Source organism: Aedes albopictus, chromosome 2, assembly GCF_035046485.1.
Source record: "Aedes albopictus strain Foshan chromosome 2, AalbF5, whole genome shotgun sequence".
In the NCBI taxonomy this organism is placed as follows: domain Eukaryota; kingdom Metazoa; phylum Arthropoda; class Insecta; order Diptera; family Culicidae; genus Aedes; species Aedes albopictus.
The window spans coordinates 449,430,806-449,449,372 of NC_085137.1; the positions used below are offsets into that span (position 1 = coordinate 449,430,806).

General features: G+C 40.7%; 2 protein-coding genes across 4 annotated transcripts in view; both read right to left on the reverse strand.

Annotated features, from left to right (window-relative positions):
* Positions 1-18,567, reverse strand: part of LOC109410021 (uncharacterized) — a 309,882-nt gene that overhangs the window by 255,263 nt on the left and 36,052 nt on the right. The gene's annotated exons all lie outside the window — the stretch shown is intronic.
* Positions 1-18,567, reverse strand: part of LOC109410022 (opsin, ultraviolet-sensitive) — a 437,133-nt gene that overhangs the window by 137,775 nt on the left and 280,791 nt on the right. The window lies entirely within an intron of this gene.

Here is an 18,567-nt window from a genome sequence, read left to right on the forward strand (position 1 = left end):
CTACACGGAAAAAAATCTTACGGTAAATATGACTACAAAACTGTTTTCAAATTTACAATGGCTCGTTACAGTGAGATTAACGAACAAATTTGTCAAATTAACCGAAATGTAGTGATAAATACCATGTTCTGTGAAAAATCGTAATAGTTATGTACACTACATAATGTAGTTAAACGTACCACGCTCCTTTCCAACAAAAGTACTGCTTTTGTAGTAACGTTTACCATGCGCGCTACTACGGTTGTTATTGTGTAACCTATTCTACCATGTTCATGGTTATTTCAAGCGCGTTGCACCGGCAATTTTCAGCTGACCATGTTTTGTGTTCTATTTTACCATAAACATGGTAATTTACTGTGCACTCTCGACAACGGCCATTTTGATAAAAGTGTTCTGCCGTCGGTGTTTTTGTTTATATCTTAGACAATTTTGTAATAATTTCATTATAAAATAAAAAAAAAACTTCTAGTAAACGTCTTTATAAGCAGAAAATCATGCAGGTGAGTTTATTTTACATAGAGTAATGCGGGGCAAAAGTTCGCACGGGGCAAAAGTTCGCAGTGGGTCTTTTTCTGAGCACGATTTAAGAACCCAAACAAATCTGCATGGGTTCGACACATAATCAGGTCAGCTACTGGTCAATAAAATTTGGAACAATTTCGTTATGGTTTGGCAGAGTTACGCGAAAAAATGTGTTTTTAGGGGTTTTGATAGAATTTTTGGAGCTTTTGGAATAAGAATTTGTAGTAACAGGAAGAAGAAGAATCTCATAACCTCTTTATGTCGGAGAATCGTTATTCCATAGTAGTTCGCGAGGTGCACTCGAATAAACAATAAACTACTAGTGCTTCTTGCAGGAAGGGACATTGTTAAAACCTCGACAGTGGGGCAAAAGTTCGCAGTAGCTGTGGGGCAAAAGTTCGCACTAGATTTCTGAGTCTAGTACATCAATATACTTACAGAATCTTTAAAGCAATGATAATTTCGTATAGAAACTACTACATATGCATAATATGAGTAGTATGTACCCAGAAATCTGTGCGACAGAAAGTCTGAACTTAGTTTTGTAAGAAGATTGATTGTAAGGCAAACATTATGTTCACGCATTTAAATTAATAAATAAAAAATTGCTAAAAAACATTTTAAAACATTTTCTTCGTCATCCTCGTCATGTTTGTTTCGTATGTTTCTGAAGGTCTTTTGTTCATCTACTTTACCGGGGTCTTTCATAGCTTAGTTTGTACATTCACAGTTATAGTCCTTCACCATACTGACGAGGACAAGGTTCGATAACAGCCCCGGTCAACAGTTTTGCTGCATATTTGATTTTTTTTCATGTATTTTGTTCAACACGTATCTCTATGTTTACCTCACAATGTATTTTGAAAACTTCAGTAACGCTGTAAAGGACAGCTCTTAGTTAATAGTTGTGGAAGTCTTCATAAAACATACTCTATACAAAAGCTGAACACCAGGTCGTATTCCAGTTGGGTCGTAATTCTAAGAACAGAAAGAAACAGATTTCATGGCTAGAATGAAAAGATGAACATGAATTAACATGAAATAAATGAACATCACACCAACAAACTACCCTGTACAAGGTGCGAACTTTTGCCCCGCATAATGCGAACTTTTGCCCCCACTATGGGGCAAAAGTTCGCATTGGAGTACTTGTTTTAAAAATTGTATTACTAAAACTACAAATGGAACGCGAAATAATCTAGTACTACGTTTTGAAGGCAACATGATAAGGATCCGTTTAACGAAGAAAAACGATATTATTTTCTTTTCGTTCAATAGTTATTTTGTGAAGTCTGTTAGGTGCGAACTTTTGCCCCGCATTACTCTATAGTCTGTGCGTGTTGAAACAATTTGAAGATTTCCTTACAGCAGAAAATAGTAATGTGCAGCAAAGGAACACAACCCGGACGAAACGAGGTGCAGTCGCGCCAGGTCAGCAAGTGCTGGGAGACCGAGCAAACCGAGAACTGCAAGGGCCACTACAAAATGACCGTTTATCCGAGGAATCCGGTTGCTGAACCCAAGATTAGTGAGGGCTACCAACCATTGGCGCAAGTGTTCTTCCGGATTTGGTCCTATTCATAAAAACGCATAATGCCGGTCAACTGGACAAATTTGTTATTTTATGCAAATAAAAGAGAGTATGTGGCAATTCATTTTTTTTTATAATAACGATTAGATATAATAGTTTTTGAAATAGGGACCAGATGTACTAGTTTAGCATATTCCTGAGTCAAAATTGTATACATCAAAGGAATACGCTAATAAGAAAATATTTGGTTTCTATTTCAATAACTAGAGGATTTCTTCTAATTTACCATGTATCACAGAAACCCGTAGTACAAAGATTGACAAACATGGTTAAATTTACCATGACCGAGTAATATTATGTAAGCGCAGTATTCGTTAGCTTAACTACATCTGTAGTAAAATGTAAATACCGCAAACATGGTAAAAATTACTGCAGAGCACAACATTTTGAATATGGTAAAAATGACCGCATATTTGGTAAGGATAATAGCGTCATATTGTCTGCTGAAAAACGTAGGTACATTGCGGTTAATTTAACCCCCTAAAATAGTATTTTCAACTGCAAATTTTTTTTGTGTGTAGACTTTATACAGTCGAGACTCCTATAAGATCACTGGTCGGGGGGCGCAATAGGAATCCGCTTAAGGACAAGGTATTTGGAGTACATTGCTCAAAATTTCTAGAGCACCGTTTTTTAGAGCCGTTGAACGGATTTGGATTAAAATGCATCACGCTATTGACAACCACTGAACAATTAGCGTGATGCATTTTAATCCAAATCCGTTCAACGGTTCTAAAAAACGGTGCTCTAGAAATTTTAAGCAATGTACTCCAAATACCTTGTCCTTAATAGGAGACTAAGAGCTTATGGGATTTCGGCATTTTGGGGGTGTGGCCTATTTTCTCGGGTGTGTTAAGAGTTAACGCAATACTTTCTTCGGCAAAGTTTTAGGGCTTGATAAGATTTACCATTTAGAACTTTGGTTCATATGATTAGTTGGCAATTTGGCCGCTAGAGGGACCATCAACAATTTGATGCTAAATTGCACTACAGGAACCATATCAGCTTGTCAAGCAAACGTTACGATATGCGACAGCTCAAGACCATGATAATTTGGAAGGATAGTGTCTTCGGGAAAGTTGTTGGGTACGCCAATAACTTACTGACGATGAGTTGCGAAGTTCGAAATTCCTCCACTGGGCGGCGCTAGTGAGCAAGTGAATTTTCAAAACCTCATATCTCAGAATCCCGATAACTTAGGAAGTTGGTGTCTTCGGCAAAGTTGATCAGTATGACATAAACTTACATAAAAATAAACACTTGTTTCGCAATTCTGCCACTAGGCGGCGCTAGTGAACATGCAAATTTTAGATATCTCATAGCTCAGAATCCTGATAACTTAGAAAGTTGGTGTCTTCGGCAAAGTTGATCGGTATGACATAAACTTACATAAAAATAAACACTTGTTTCGCAATTCTGCCACTAGGCGGCGCTAGTGAACATGCAAATTTTAGATATCTCATAGCTCAGAATCCTGATAACTTAGAAAGTTGGTGTCTTCGGCAAAGTTGATCAGTATGACATAAACTTACATAAAAATAAACACTTGTTTCAAAATTCTGCCACTAGGAGGCGCTAGTGAACATGCAAATTTTAGATATCTCATAGCTCAGAATCCTGATAACTTAGAAAGTTGGTGTCTTCGGCAAAGTTGATCGGTATGACATAAACTTACATAAAAATAAACACTTGTTTCGCAATTCTGCCACTAGGCGGCGCTAGTGAACATGCAAATTTTAGATATCTCATAGCTCAGAATCCTGATAACTTAGAAAGTTGGTGTCTTCGGCAAAGTTGATCAGTATGACATAAACTTACATAAAAATAAACACTTGTTTCAAAATTCTGCCACTAGGAGGCGCTAGTGAACTTGCAAATTTTAGAAATCTCATAGCTCAGAATTCTGATATATTAGGAAGTTGGTGTTTTCGAAAAAGTTGATCAGTATGACATAAACTTACATAAACATAAACACTTCTGCCACTAGGCGGCGTTTACCGGGTTTTTTCGACTTTTTTCGACTTTTTTGGCGGTTTTTCGGCTTGGCAAAACTAGTGTCGCTCCCCTCGATAACTTAGAAAGTTGGTGTCTTTGGAAAAGTTGATCAGAGCAACATAAACTTACATAAAACTAAAAATTTGTTTCGCAATTCTGCCACTAGGCGGCGCTAGTGAACATACAAATTTTAGAAATCTCATTGCTCAGAATCCCGATAACTTAGAAAGTTGGTGTCTTCGGCAAAGTTGATCAGTATGACATAGACTTGCATAAAATGGCACACTTGTGTCAGATTTCTGCCTCTAGGTGGCACCAGTAATCACGCAAATTTTGAAAATCTCATGGCTCAGAATTCTGCAATCTTGGAGAGACTGTATTCTTCATTGATGAGATACTTGGTTAGAAATTCTGCCCCTGGGCAGCATGCATATTTTATTAGTTGTATACCTTGATGTCAGTCGGACTCGAAAGGAATCCTCCGTGGAATTTTTAAGAGTATGCCAGCTGAAACTACCTGACGAATTAAAAGAATTAAAAAATTAAAGAATTGCGAAACAATTGTTTGTTTTTATGTAAGTTTATGTCATTCTGATCGACTTTGCCAAAGACACCATCTTTCTGAGTTATCGGGGGGAGCGACACTAGTTTTGCTGAGCCGAAAACCCCCCAAAAAAAAATCGAAGAAATACGAAAAAATCAGTAAACGCCGCCTAGTGGCAGAATTTTGAAACAAGTGTTTATTTTTATGTAAGTTTATGTCATACTGATCAACTTTGCCGAAGACACCAACTTCTTAACTTATCAGGATTCTGAGCTATGAGATTTCTAAAATTTGCAAATTCACTAGCGCCTCCTAGTGGCAGAATTTTGAACCAAGTGTTTATTTTTATGTAAGTTTATGTCATGCTGATCAACTTTTCCGAAGACACCAACTTTCTAAGTTATCGGGGGGAGCGACACTAGTTTTGCCAAGCCGAAAAACCGCCAAAAAAATCGAAAAAAGACGAAAAAACCCGGAAAACGCCGCCTAGTGGCAAAATTGCGAAACAAGTGTTTATTTTTATGTAAGTATATGTCATACTGATCAACTTTGCCGAAACCACCGACTTCCTAAGTTATCAGAATTCTGAGCTATGAGATTTCTAAAATTTGCAAGTTTACTAGCGCCTCCTAGTGGTAGAATTTTGAAACAAGTGTTTATTTTTATGTAAGTTTATGTCATACTGATCAACTTTGCCGAAGACACCAACTTTCTAAGTTATCAGGATTCTGAGCTATGAGATTTCTAAAATTTGCATGTTCACTAGCGCCGCCTAGTGGCAGAATTGCGAAACAAGTGTTTATTTTTATGTAAGTTTATGTCATACTGATCAACTTTGCCGAAGACACCAACTTCCTAAGTTATCGGGATTTTGAGATATGAGGTTTTGAAAATTTACTTGCTCACTAGCGCCGCCCAGTGGAGGAATTTCGAACTTCACAACTCATCGTCAGTAAGTTATTGGCGTACCCAGCAACTTTTCCGAAGACACTATCCTTCCAAATTATCAGGGTCTTGAGCTGTCGCATATCGAAACGTTTGCTTGACAAGCTGATATGGTTCCTGTAGTGCAATTTAGCATCAAACTGTTGATGGTCCCTTTAGCGGCCAAATTTCCAACTAAGCATAGGGTCTGGGACCATTTGGGCAGGAGCTCCTATTTTGGGCACTTGCTGCTATAACTCAGTCAATTTCAAACCGATTGACTTGAATTTTTGAACATAGCTAGATACTGTGCCTTCCTGATCGTGATTCACAAATTAGGTCAATCGGTTAAAAAATGACTGAGTTATTGCAGCAAGTGCCCAAAATAGGTGCTCCTGCCCAAATGGTCCCAGACCCTATGAACCAAAGTTCTAAATGGTAGATCTTATCAAGCCCTAAAACTTGGCCGAAGAAAGTATTGCGTTAACTCTTAACACACCCGAGATAATAGGCCACACCCCCAAAATGCCGAAATCCCATAAGCTCTTAGTCTCCTATAACGCTCACCCCTGTCTAGTAGGAGTTCGTTTAATAGGAGTCCGTTTAATAGGAATTCGTTTAGTAAGAGACTCGACTGTAGCTACATGGCACTAAGCGAGCGTGCATTTCATAAATCGCGGAAGAGTTGTACCGGCATATCTACAAGTGATGGGGCTGCAAGCCGCAAATGGCATGCATAGCGTAGCATTTGCTGGCTAGCTGTTGCGGCTTCTCAACTCACGAGACAGTCAGTCAGTGGCAACTTATGTTCCTTTTTCTTGTTGACATTACATCTCGGTTGAGGCAAAGTCTGCTTCTCTGCCTAATGCACTCCCATAGTTTTCCACTAACGCCATTCCTCGCAATTTCACAGATTTTAGGTTCATATTTCTAAATGGAAATTATCGCTGGATCTAACCTGTATTTGAATCAAGTATTGCAGCACGTTTTTAGACCGAGCTGAAAAAGATCCAACTACAACGCCAACTTATTTGGGTCATTAAGATTCCTAAGGAGAATGACAAAACAGCTGTTACATCTAAAAGCTCGCGATGCAATGTTTCTGCGACGTTGCACCCATCCTGCAGTAGGGGTCAAGCATGATGCAGCATGTCTGTACGTTTGAATGCCATCACAGTACGAATGAGAGATATATTTCTCATATAGATAAATAACTTGCTTATTCGATGCTTGATGGTCTGAACTGAAATACCTTCCAATCTTAGGGAATATGGAGTAACTATCCCCCGTGGGAGCTTTGGCCATGGGCTGTCAGAGAAGGGAAGGGGGTTTTCTTCGGCAAGCCTCACCGTCTGTTCTCTATGATAGGGGCTGCTGATTAGCGTACGAGTACCAGTATCAGTGAAGTATTCTAAACCCAACTGTTCACCAAGGTCCTCGAAAAGTTTTAAAACACAGCTTCACTTATCGTCACCACAGGAGATCCCAAATCAACCACGTTCTGATTGATGGACAGCACTTCTCTGACATTATCAATTATTATGCGTCAACAATGCAATGTACGGTACCGACGTCCGTTAATAATTGCGATGGTGACTGTTATCAACAGTCTAATTCCAATAAAATAAAGAAGGTTTCGAGAAAAAGTCTATGGTATAGTTCCAAAAAATCTTTAATATAGGTTATCAACATTCTCACGTTCTAAATCAGCAGAACTTTTATGCTACTTTCTGATCCGTTCCGATACGAAACAACTTTAAACGAGCGAAAGAGATGATATGTAACTACTTGAAAATAATCGAAAATGGACTGTCAGATTACATTACGGCTCACTACAGAAATGTCTACTCGCGTTCCCAGTCTTGTTGGATATAACCCATACTTTTATTCAGAAAGACCATGCTGGGAGGGTTTGGGTTCAATTCGCAGTTGGTTCAGGATCTATTTGTAAAAAAATCTATAACATTTTTCTGTCACTTGTTGCATATTTTAGCATGACTCGCTACACTATCGAATAATACCAATCAAAATACCACCCCCACCGCAATGGCCTAGTCCTCGTATGGATCCCGTAAATATTCATTGGAGAAATTCCTGAATAAATTCCAGGAGGAATTCCAGGAGGAATGCCGGAAAGAACCCGATAAACTCCGGGAAGATTTCCTGAAAAAAATCCAGGAGGAATTCCAGCAGAAACCCTGGAAGGAGTACCCGGAGTAATAAATACAAGAATCCTAAAGTAATCCCAGAAAGAATTTTAAAAGGAGTTTTTGAGAACATCCGGGAGAAATCCCGGAAGAAATCTTCCAAGAAACCTAGAAAGGAATCCCGTGAACTCCCCATGAAGGAATCTGGAAAGGATTTATGGAAAAAAAATATTAAAAAATCTCAGGATTCCCTGAGAGAATCTCGGGAGAAATCCCTGAATGTATCCATAGCGGAATCTCTACAGGAAGTCCATGATTAATCAATTAGGAACTCGCGGGAAACATCTATGAAGGCATACCCAAATGAATATCGGGAGGAATACCGGAAGAAACATGCCGGAGCATGCCGGAAGAAACTCATGAAGCAATCCCGGGAGAAAATACAAGAAGAATTTCTGCAGAATTCCTCGAACGATTCTCCTAAAAATCTGGGAGTGCTCTCTGAAAGAATCTCAAAAGAAGTTATTTTGAATATCATAGAGGAATCTCTGAAGGAATCCCTGTAGGAATCCTAAGAAAGAAAAAGAAGGAATCCCGGGACTAACCATGAGGGATTCCGGGAGGAATCCTTATAGAAATTTAGGAAGAAATCAAGCGAGGAATCCCGGAAAAAAAAACCCTAGAAGAATCCTTGACGTAAATTCAGGAGAAATCCCGCGATCCCCAAAAGAATCATATAACAAATCAATAAAGGAAAGCTCTCAAAATATCCACAAATCTTTAAAGGGAAGACCCCCAATAAAAAACACGTAAAAATTAATAACACAAAAAATGTTGGAAATAATGCATAATGGAAGAAACCCGCAAAAATCCTTGAAGAAATCCCGGGAGAAAATTCAGGTAGGGGGAATCCCTGATGCAGTCTGTAGAAGAACCCGTGGAAGAATCGCGGTAGAAATCCCGGGAAGAATAAATGGAAAAACCCAGAAGAAATCATGAGAGGAACCCCAGAAGAAATCTGTAAAGGAATTTCAAGAGGAATCTCGTAAAGGATCCCCGTTGAATTAATTAAAAGAATCCAAGGAGGAATCCTCAGATAAATACTGGGATAAACTCCTGGAAGAAAGCTGGGAAGAATCCACAAGGGAATATCAAAGCAAATTTCTGAAGGAATTTCTGAAAGAATCCAAGAGAAACCGCTACAGTACCCCCAAGTAATTTTTGGGTGGAATACCTGAAAGAATCCTGGGAGAGATCAATAAAGGAATATCAGAGGGAAATCCGGAACAAATCCATTTAAGAATCCCATGAACAAATCCTTGAAAGAATGCCTGAATGAATCTTGAGAGGAATCTCTAAAGGAAACTTTGGAGTAAACAATCGGAAAATCCCGGAAGAGCGAGGGAAAAGGAATCCCTGGAGAAACACTTAAAAGAATCCCTGAAAACAAAAACCAGGAAGAATCCTGAAGGAATCCTTAATGCAGTTTCTGAAATAAACCGTGAAAGAACCCCGCTTGGAATCCCGTAAATATCCTAAGGGAAGAACCAATGAAGGCATCCTGGCAAGAATTTCAGATAGAATGTCGGGAAATTCCTAGAAGGTACCCCCTAAATAAAACATGGAAAGGATCAATGGATGAATTTCCAAAAGGATCCTGAGTGATATCGCTGAAGGAATCTCGGGAAAAATGCCGAAAGAAATCTATAAAAGTATCTGTCCGCACACGGAGCGTACGTAGTGTTAATATGTGTTTGCGTTCAATATTATCTTTCAAAATCGTCATCTGTTACATACATTACTTGGCACAATAAAGGCTGGGTTTTTCGCGCAGTACAGATCCCATTAAGATAACTAGCCTCTGCCCAGCAACTTCTATCCCTACCTCCACGTGGTACCGGCCGGAAACTATGAGCAACCTTAGGGAAGATCGGATAACCAACCCCGGGGGGAACTTTGGTCGTATGCTGACAGGGAAGGGGGGGGGGGTTGATTCTGCAAAGCTGAGCTTCTGTTCTTCAGGAGAAGCGATTCACAACAGCATCTAATCCCCTGGGGCGGCTGATCAGTGTCCAAGTGCCACGGAAGGACTCTAAGGGGCTGTCCATTAATTACGTAAGGGTTCGTGGGGGAGGGGGGGTTTCCCATACAAAAAATCTTTCAAGGGGGGGGGGGGGTCGAAAAATCGTGAAAATTCCCTTACGTAATAAATGGACACCCCAGATGTGCACTATGGTCCTCCGGAAAATAGGGGGTTGGTGTCAGGTCGAGCCAACCGTAAAAAAATTGTAACGGAAAATCAGCAACAGAATAATACGAACCGAGACCAACGGCAACGACCCCAGTGAACAAAAAGGACTTGCGATTAGAAACTCGGTACGTGTAACTGCTGATCTCTCAACTTCATTGGAAGCACCCGCATACTCGCCGATCTACTGAAGGACCGCGGGTTCGGCATCGTAGCGTTGCAGGAGGTGTGTTGGACATGGTGCGACCGTTCAGAGGTAATAATACCATCTACCAGAGCTGTGGCAACACACGCGAGCTGGGAACAGCTTTCATCGTGATGGGTGATATGCACGGCCGCGTGATCGTTTGGTTGCCGATCGACGAAAGAATGTGCAGGTTGAGCGCCCACCAGCAGACGAACGAAAACGGCCTACGACTCATTGATTCCGCCACCTCCAAAAATATGGCAATACGTAGCACCTTTTTCCAACACAGCCACTCTTATCGTTACACCTGGAGATCACCACAGCAGACGGAATCTTAAATCGACCACGTTCTGATTGACGGACGGCACTTCTCCGACATTATCGACGTCAGGACCTATCGTGGCGCCAACATCGACTCCGACCACTATCTGGTGATGGTCAAACTGCGCCCAAAACTCTCCATCATCAACAATGTACGATACCGGCGACCGCCACGGTACAACCTAGAGCGACTGAAGCAACCGGATGTCGCCTCAGCATACGCGCAGAATCTCGAGGCCGCGTTGCCAGACGAGAGCGAGCTCGATGAGGCCCCTCTAGAGGACTGCTGGAGTACAGTGAAAGCAGCCATCAACGACGCAGCCGAGAGCACCATCGGGTACGTGAGCGGAATCGACGGAACAAATGGTTCGGCGACGAGTGCAGAACGGTTTTGGAGAAGAAGAACGCAGCGAGGGCGGCAATGCTTCAGCAAGGGATCCGACATCACATAGTCCGACCGAAGACTATGGAGGATATCAAAACTTATTGTTGACTGCCCATTAACTATCCCAAGTGGTTAGCAGTATCTGTGGTACAGAGTGCTGAGGGAAGTTTCGGTATGCATCGGAATGCATTGAAACACATAGTCTCCTGGTCAGAACAAGAGTGTCCTGGGTCTTGGAACTTGCGTTCCTTTTATTTGGTAACAGCTCAATCGTTACATACAAACACATTGTCAATCGAACATAGACCCCTGGGGTGGCGGTGACAATATTTCGGCAATAGCATTTTTGGGCTGAAACTTGAGCCAAGCGCGTCGTTCAACGAACGACCACCAACGAGTAAAGTGTAGTAAGCAAAACATGTGCACTCGAGAGCGTCGGTGCAAAGTGCTTATGCACGCTGCACCGAGGCCATCGTTCGCGCCTATGCGGACCTGACCTATTCTGTTCTGGAAAATGTTATGTGCGTTTTATTGCTTATGCTGATAGATGAGGGAAAGATGTTTTGGGTGAATGCGTGTATAGCACAGACAGAACGTGGAACGTTACAAACAGAAGCGGAAACAGCCGACCCGCCTCTTTCGGGAGAAAAAGCGCCACCTGGAAGAAGCGGAGTGCGAAGTTCTATCAGAAGTTCAACGGCTTCGTGCCGCGAGCCGAAATATGCAGGGATAAAGACGGAGGCCTCGTAAGGTGATTGAAAAGTGGAAGCAGCACTTCGATAAGCACCTGAATGGCGTGGAGAACGTAGACACGGGAGACCACGGCAACGGAGGTAACAACGACGCCAGTGCAGCGGAGGACGGAAATGAACCTACTCCCACGCTGAGGGAAGTTAAGGATGCCATTCACCAGCTCAAAACCAACAAAGCAGCTGGTAAGGATGGTATCGCAGCTGAACTCATCAAGATGGGCCCAGAAAAGTTGGCCACCTGTCTGCATCGGCTATTAGTCAGGATCTGGGAAACCGAACAGCTACCGGAGGAGTGGAAGGAACACGCTAAGAAAAAGTTACTCTTAAATGAGCAAGATTTACTCAAAACTAAGCCAAAAAGGAACATTTTTTCACACCCTCCACGCGGCAGTCCTACATTTTCATTAACTTGCTGTTAAACTTGAGAGCAAGTGTTTCCCTTCTTCTTCAAGATGAATGTTAAAGGTTCGTTTTGCGACGTTAAAAATATTGAAAATGCGTATACGCACTTGTAGATTTTGTAGAATATTTAAAAGTTTTTAAAGGAGCGTGATAAAATCGGAACAATACTGTATATGCTGTCCTCATTGTGATATTGTGCAAATAAATCAAGTTAACGAATAAATCCTCCACATTTGTTTCGTGTGCCCCTCATGCTCACAACGTGCAAATGTTTAATCAAAACTGAATTCTTTATAATGATCTAAAAACTCCCTTTTAATTCATGCACCACTTCAATTGAGGGTAGATGGATACATACTAATCACGCCGAACGTGACTCCGAAAGGATTAACAACAAATCTACTAGGCCACGTACTCAGACGTCATCGTTTCTATTCTCATCACTGCCGTTGCTCATTGTAGGTTGTCTCGTTAAAATAACATAGCACCATTTCTGTTTCCATTTGTTTCAATTTCTTCGCTCCGGACAACTCGGGCCTTCATTCAAACGGTCGATATTTGTATCGCTTTCGGGGTGGCAGCGGCAGCCGACCATAATTTGGTTCTAAGATCTCTATCGGTAGGAGTTCACTCTGTTGACGAGTATCAGCCGCTTCGAACAACTGAACGAGCAGCAGCAGGTGGTTTTATGGAAATTCTCATTTTCACCGAAGAACCGTAAAAACAAATTAAGTCGTTTGATTTGTTTGCTTCATTAGCACTTCTGGGTACCAAAGATGATCCGATAAGTCCGATTTAACTAGGCTGGAAGTGGTAATTAGGTAGAAACGAACCGATTTAATTTGTTGCTTCGAACGATTGATCTCTCGGAAAAATCTTTCATTCTGTCTCAATTTCCAAATAAAAGTTCCTCGAAAGAATTGCAATGACACCAAACAGGCATAAAACAGTCACGTACGTAAGAGCTCCCACTTGGACGACAACTTGTTCGTCGGCTCGGCTGTCGAGAGGTTTAGTAAACGTTTCACGTCCACTTTAGTTATCCTGTGGTGGGTCTTTTACCGGAAAACCGGTGCATAGCTCACAGTGCTCATCTCTCAGGGGACTGGATCGATGATTCGTCAATTATTCATGCCGACATATGCCATCATATCGACAGGATGTCATTCTCATTCAAACCAAACAGGACGGGTATCATCAGGAGACTCGGTTGCAGCCTATTTTAATGTAAATTTTATTTTTGGGAAATGAAGCTCGTCTAAATGCGTTTGCATGGAAAACGGTAAAATTTCAAAAATAATTTATAATTATTAGTTGTGCAAAATTTCTGCTCGATCGGATGCCGCTCAAAGATTACATGCAATTTACTACAGAAGGAAGTATGTTTTCTTAAGCAAAGCATAGCATGAAAATAACTTTCATTCTAAGGTACACCGGGGCAAGTTTAAACAGGTGGGGTAAAATGAAACGCGAAGTTTTGAAAAAGAATTCAATATGATATGGAAAACTTTCCTGAGTTAAGTGATTGTTCGATTCACGAACTATGTTTTATGAAACTCAAAATGTTTATCTTGATTAGATAAACATTTAGACAACTAAATTTTGAACTATCATATCTCCGAAACCAATAAATCTAATTTAATTAGATCTGAAATAATCGCAAAAAGAGCATCTGAGAAAATCCTTAACAATACTAGGAAAAATCTTGGATGGAATCCGGAGAAGAAGTCCGGAAAAAGTCAATTACGGAATAGCGGGAGAAATCTATAAAGTAATACCTGAACGAATCCAGGAGAAATTCCTGAAGGGCTGCATAAATGAATATCAGATGGATTACCTGAAAAAAAAGAGAATCCCGGGAGAAATAAAGGTATCCCGGGAAATGCAATGAAAAAATCCCGGGAGAACCCTTGAAGTAATCCAAGAAGAATCCTCGAAAGAATCTCTGAACGAATCTTGGGAACAAAAATTTGTAAGATTCATTATGAATCCAGGTAAGACTCTTTGAAGGAATACTGGACGGAATTGCGAAACGAATCCTGGCAGATACCTGTAAGGAGTTCCTAAGAAGAAGGAATCTGTGAAGGAAAACCGAGAAAGATGTTTGAAAAAATCCTAGAAATTTATTTGAAGGAATTCTGGTAGGAATCCTTGAAGGAATTATTAAAGGAATCTCGAGTAGAATCCCGAAGGAATACCGGGAGAGATATCTTAAGGAATTCTTGAAAGGATTCAGGTAGAGTTCCCAAAGAAATTCTTAAATCAAACTCGAGGGAAATTCAGGAATGAATGCCAGAAGAAATCACTGAATGAATGTCGTCTCATCAAAAAATCGTCTGCACAGTATCACTCACGAATCTCATCATCGCTCGATCGTTTGGAAGCGAATGTGGATGAATGAATAATTCCCAAGTGTGGCTTCCAACCGTTCGTCGGAGTGTGCTATCTTCGCTGACGTTTTGACACACACAAACTAAAGCGACAACCGTTCGCTGCTGACTAGCATCGAGTGTGGAAGAAGATGCAAAGTGGAAATCAGGAACTCTGCCCGAGAGGAATTCATGAAGGAATTCCTGATGCTATGCCGCAGAAGGAATCTAAGGAGAATTCTCCAATGGAACCTAGGGAGGAAACAATAGCGGAATCCCGGGAAGTATTCTTAGCAGAATTCCAGAGAAAAATCCTGGAGAAATCCTTGAAGGAATCCGAACAAAAATCTCTGAAGCGATCAGTTCTGAAATCCATGGAGGAAATCCAATTCATGATAGAATCCTGAGAAAAGAATCCCGGTAGGAATCCATGAAGGAATTTTAAAAGTAATATTGGGAACAACCCCTAAGAAATATCAGGATATATTCATATTCCTAAAGGTAACCCGCGTAACATCAATGAAGTAATCACAGGATAAATTTCGGAAGGAATCCCTGAAAGGATCCAGGAGGAATCTCTGAAAAAATACTTAAATATAAACTCTGTAAAATTCATGAAAGACTACAATAAAGAAATCTCACGAGAAATCCGTAGAGGGATTTCAGGAGAATTCACTGAAAAATTGTTGGAAGGATACCCGGGAAGAATCCTAAATTAGTTCTTTGAGGAATTCCTGAAGGAATTCCGGAAAAATCAATGAATCGCTGGGGAAACCCAATAGGAATCCTGGAGAAATCCTTGCTAAAATCTCTGGAATATTTTGTGTGAGAAACAGTTAAAGGAATCGTGGGAGGAATCAATGAAGGAATCACGAAAAACTTTCCTGAAGGAAAATCTCCAATGGAACCCAGGGAAAAATCAATAACAGAATCCTAGGAGGCATTTCTAGCGGAATTCCGGTGAAAAATGCTGGAGGAATCCGTGAAAAAATCTCTAAGAAAAACATGGAACGTATACCAAAAGGGGGAAATCTCTGAGGGAATCTTAAAAAAAAACCGGTTGAATATCTTGAGAGGAATTTTTGAAGAAATGCCAAGAAGAATCTCTAGATTAAGCCTTGACAAAAACCCTGAAGGCATTTTTGAAGAAATCCCAGAATATATCTCTAAATGAACCCCGTGAAAAAGCAATCTTGGGGGGAATGCCTGAGAGAAATCCCAGAAAAAATCCAGAGAGGAATCACAATTTTTCGAATTTTCCAGAAATAATTCTGGAGTAATTTCTGAAATCTTGGGAGCAATGTCTTTTGAAATGCCGGGATGACTAAAAGAATCCCGGGATAATATTCACCGAAGAATTCCAGGAGAAACTCTGGGACGACTTCCCTCAGGTTCAGGGATGCCAGATGATTTTTTGAAAACTCTGTATCACTCTTTTAAAAAATCTGTATCTGAAATCTGTACAGATGTTTAAAAATCTGTATTATACAGATAAATCTGTATATATGGCATCCCTGCTCAGGTTACTCGCGAGAATTTGCAAGATAGCATAGCCGACCGTACACATCCTGGGGTGGCTGTCGATAGAGACGTTTAATGCGCCAGAAAAGATGCCTGGGACTTGACAAACCTTTCATTTAACGAACTCTCGACACCTGGCCAGGTCCTTACGATCAGCGGGGGTGGGGAGGAAATGTTGATTAGATATCTACTCAGAATATGTCAAAGAACTTGACCCACTTCATAGATATCTGGAGTTGGATATTGGATAGGATTTAATGGGGTGCTTTCCTTGGCGAAAAAGCATATGAGAAAATGTCATGGTTTAATCATTTACCTGGTTATCACTGAAAAAGTAAACATAAGCATTGAGCAAGTCGCACAAATTTCGAGGGTAGTACAGCCCTAGATCACAGGTATGAGGATTGCCTCCTTCCCGTCGGATACCAAAACACAAAGATTGGAGACTTATCTCTGACTTCTCGATAAGACTGACGCAATCCTCCAACAGTCGAGAGTTGTCCTGGCCTCGTCTTTGCGACTGCTGAGGGAGGAATACGAAAGGATGGTTAGTTAGACACCTAAGAAGAATGTAGAAAGTTCCACGATCTCTCAGGCCTAGGTGTCAAGGGGATATGGGTGTTGTGTACTGATTTATCGACCGTATTCTATAATTAACTTGATGATTTTGTGGCTATATCGGTCTCTTTCTACTCATAAGTATAAGGGAGTAGAGATCAAAGTGGATAATAAAATGATAGATATGATAGAATTCGCTAGGTAGCGAACAAGTGTGAAAATTTTATAGAAGGTGAAATTAGGCAAGTAGGCCATGTATTGAACGAATACATCGAATGCGTGAAACTTCTGCCGTGCGACCTGTGCTTTTAAACAGATCGGCTTGGTTGGTAGTTCATACCACCTTACCAAGACTGGCAAAAGTTTCAGGCACCCGACTGCCTAATGTATTGTTCTGTTTTCATCACAAATTCTATCGATCGGTGGCCAAGCTACCGATCGATAGAATTTGTGATGAAAACAGAACAATACATTAGGCAGTCGGGTGCCTGAAACTTTTGCCAGTCTTGGTAAGGAGGTATGAACTACCAACCAAGCCGATCTGTTTAAAAGCACAGGTCGCACTTGCCTAATTGGGGACTACGAAGGTTGATGAGCCGGGAAACACTCTTTCTTCCTACGGGGTTTCTTATGGGAGTATGAGTGAAAAAAAAGCAAAAAATCTTCCCTCCTTCACTTTCTCACAGAAAACCGCAAACAAAATCATCACCTTCGTAGTCCCCAATTTCACCTTCTATAAAATTTTCACACTTGTTCGCTACCTAGCGAATTCTATCATATCTATCATTTCATTATCCACTTTGATCTCTACTCCCTTATACTTATGAGTAGAAAGAGACCGATATAGCCACAAAATCATCAAGTTAATTATAGAATACGGTCGATAAATCAGTACATGATATGAAAAGTTTGGCTCAAAAAGAAAAGTGTTCTATCCTATAAGATCGAAAAAAGCTAATAGGAAGAACACGCCGCGATATAGACATACCTCTATGAACGGAGTGCGAATTCCGAAAAAGCTACCGATCGATAGAATTTGTGATGAAAACAGAACAATACATTAGGCAGTCGGGTGCCTGAAACTTTTGCCAGTCTTGGTAAGGTGGTATGAACTACCAACCAAGCCGATCTGTTTAAAAGCACAGGTCGCACGGCAGAAGGCCGTGCCCCCCCCCCCCCTGACCGAGCAACTATATTCCAACTTAACCGAAAAACTTAGATGATCAGAGCTGTTTTTGACTAGTAAAAATAAAATTCTCCTGCATCCTCGTATTTTTTTAATGTATGCAGGAATTCCTTCGGAAATTCTAGGAATATCTTCGAAAATTCCTGCGGGTATTCCTTCGGAAATACCTGAAGGAATTCCTTTGGAAATTCCTGAAGGAATTCCATCCAAAATTCCTGGAGGAATCCCTTCGCAAATTCCTGGAAGAATTCCTTCGGAAATTCCTTGGGCAGTTCCTTGGGAAAATCTTGGATAAATACCTTCGGAGATTCCAGGAGGAATTCTTTCAGAAATCCATAGAGAAATTCGTGAGGAAATCCTTAGATGAACTCCTTACGAAATTCCTGGACAAAATAATTCCAAACTTATTGGAGGAATACTTTGGGAAATTCCTGGAGGAATTCCTTCGGAAATTGCTGGACGAATGTCATTGAAAATTCCTGGTGGAATTCCTTCGGAAAGTCGTGGAGGAATTTTTTCGGAAATACTTTTTAGATTTTTTTGGAAATTCTTGCAGGAATTCCTTCGGAAATTCCTAGCGGAATTCCTGGAGAATTTTTTTTCGGAAAGTCTTTTTGGATTTTATTTTTGGAAATTCCAAGAGGAATGCCCTCGAAAATTCATGGAGGAATTCCTTCACAAATTCCGTTAGGAATTCCTTCAAAAATTCCTGGAGGATTTCTTTCGGAAATTCCTGGAGGAATTCCTTCGGAAATTGCTGGAGGAATTCCTTCGGAAATTGCTGGACGAATTATTTTGGAAATTTATGGAGGAATTCCTTCGGAAATTTCTGGAGGCGAGGGATTCCTTCAGAAATTCCTGGAGGATTTTTTTTCGGAAATTCCTGGAGGAATACCGTCGGAAATTCCTAGTAGA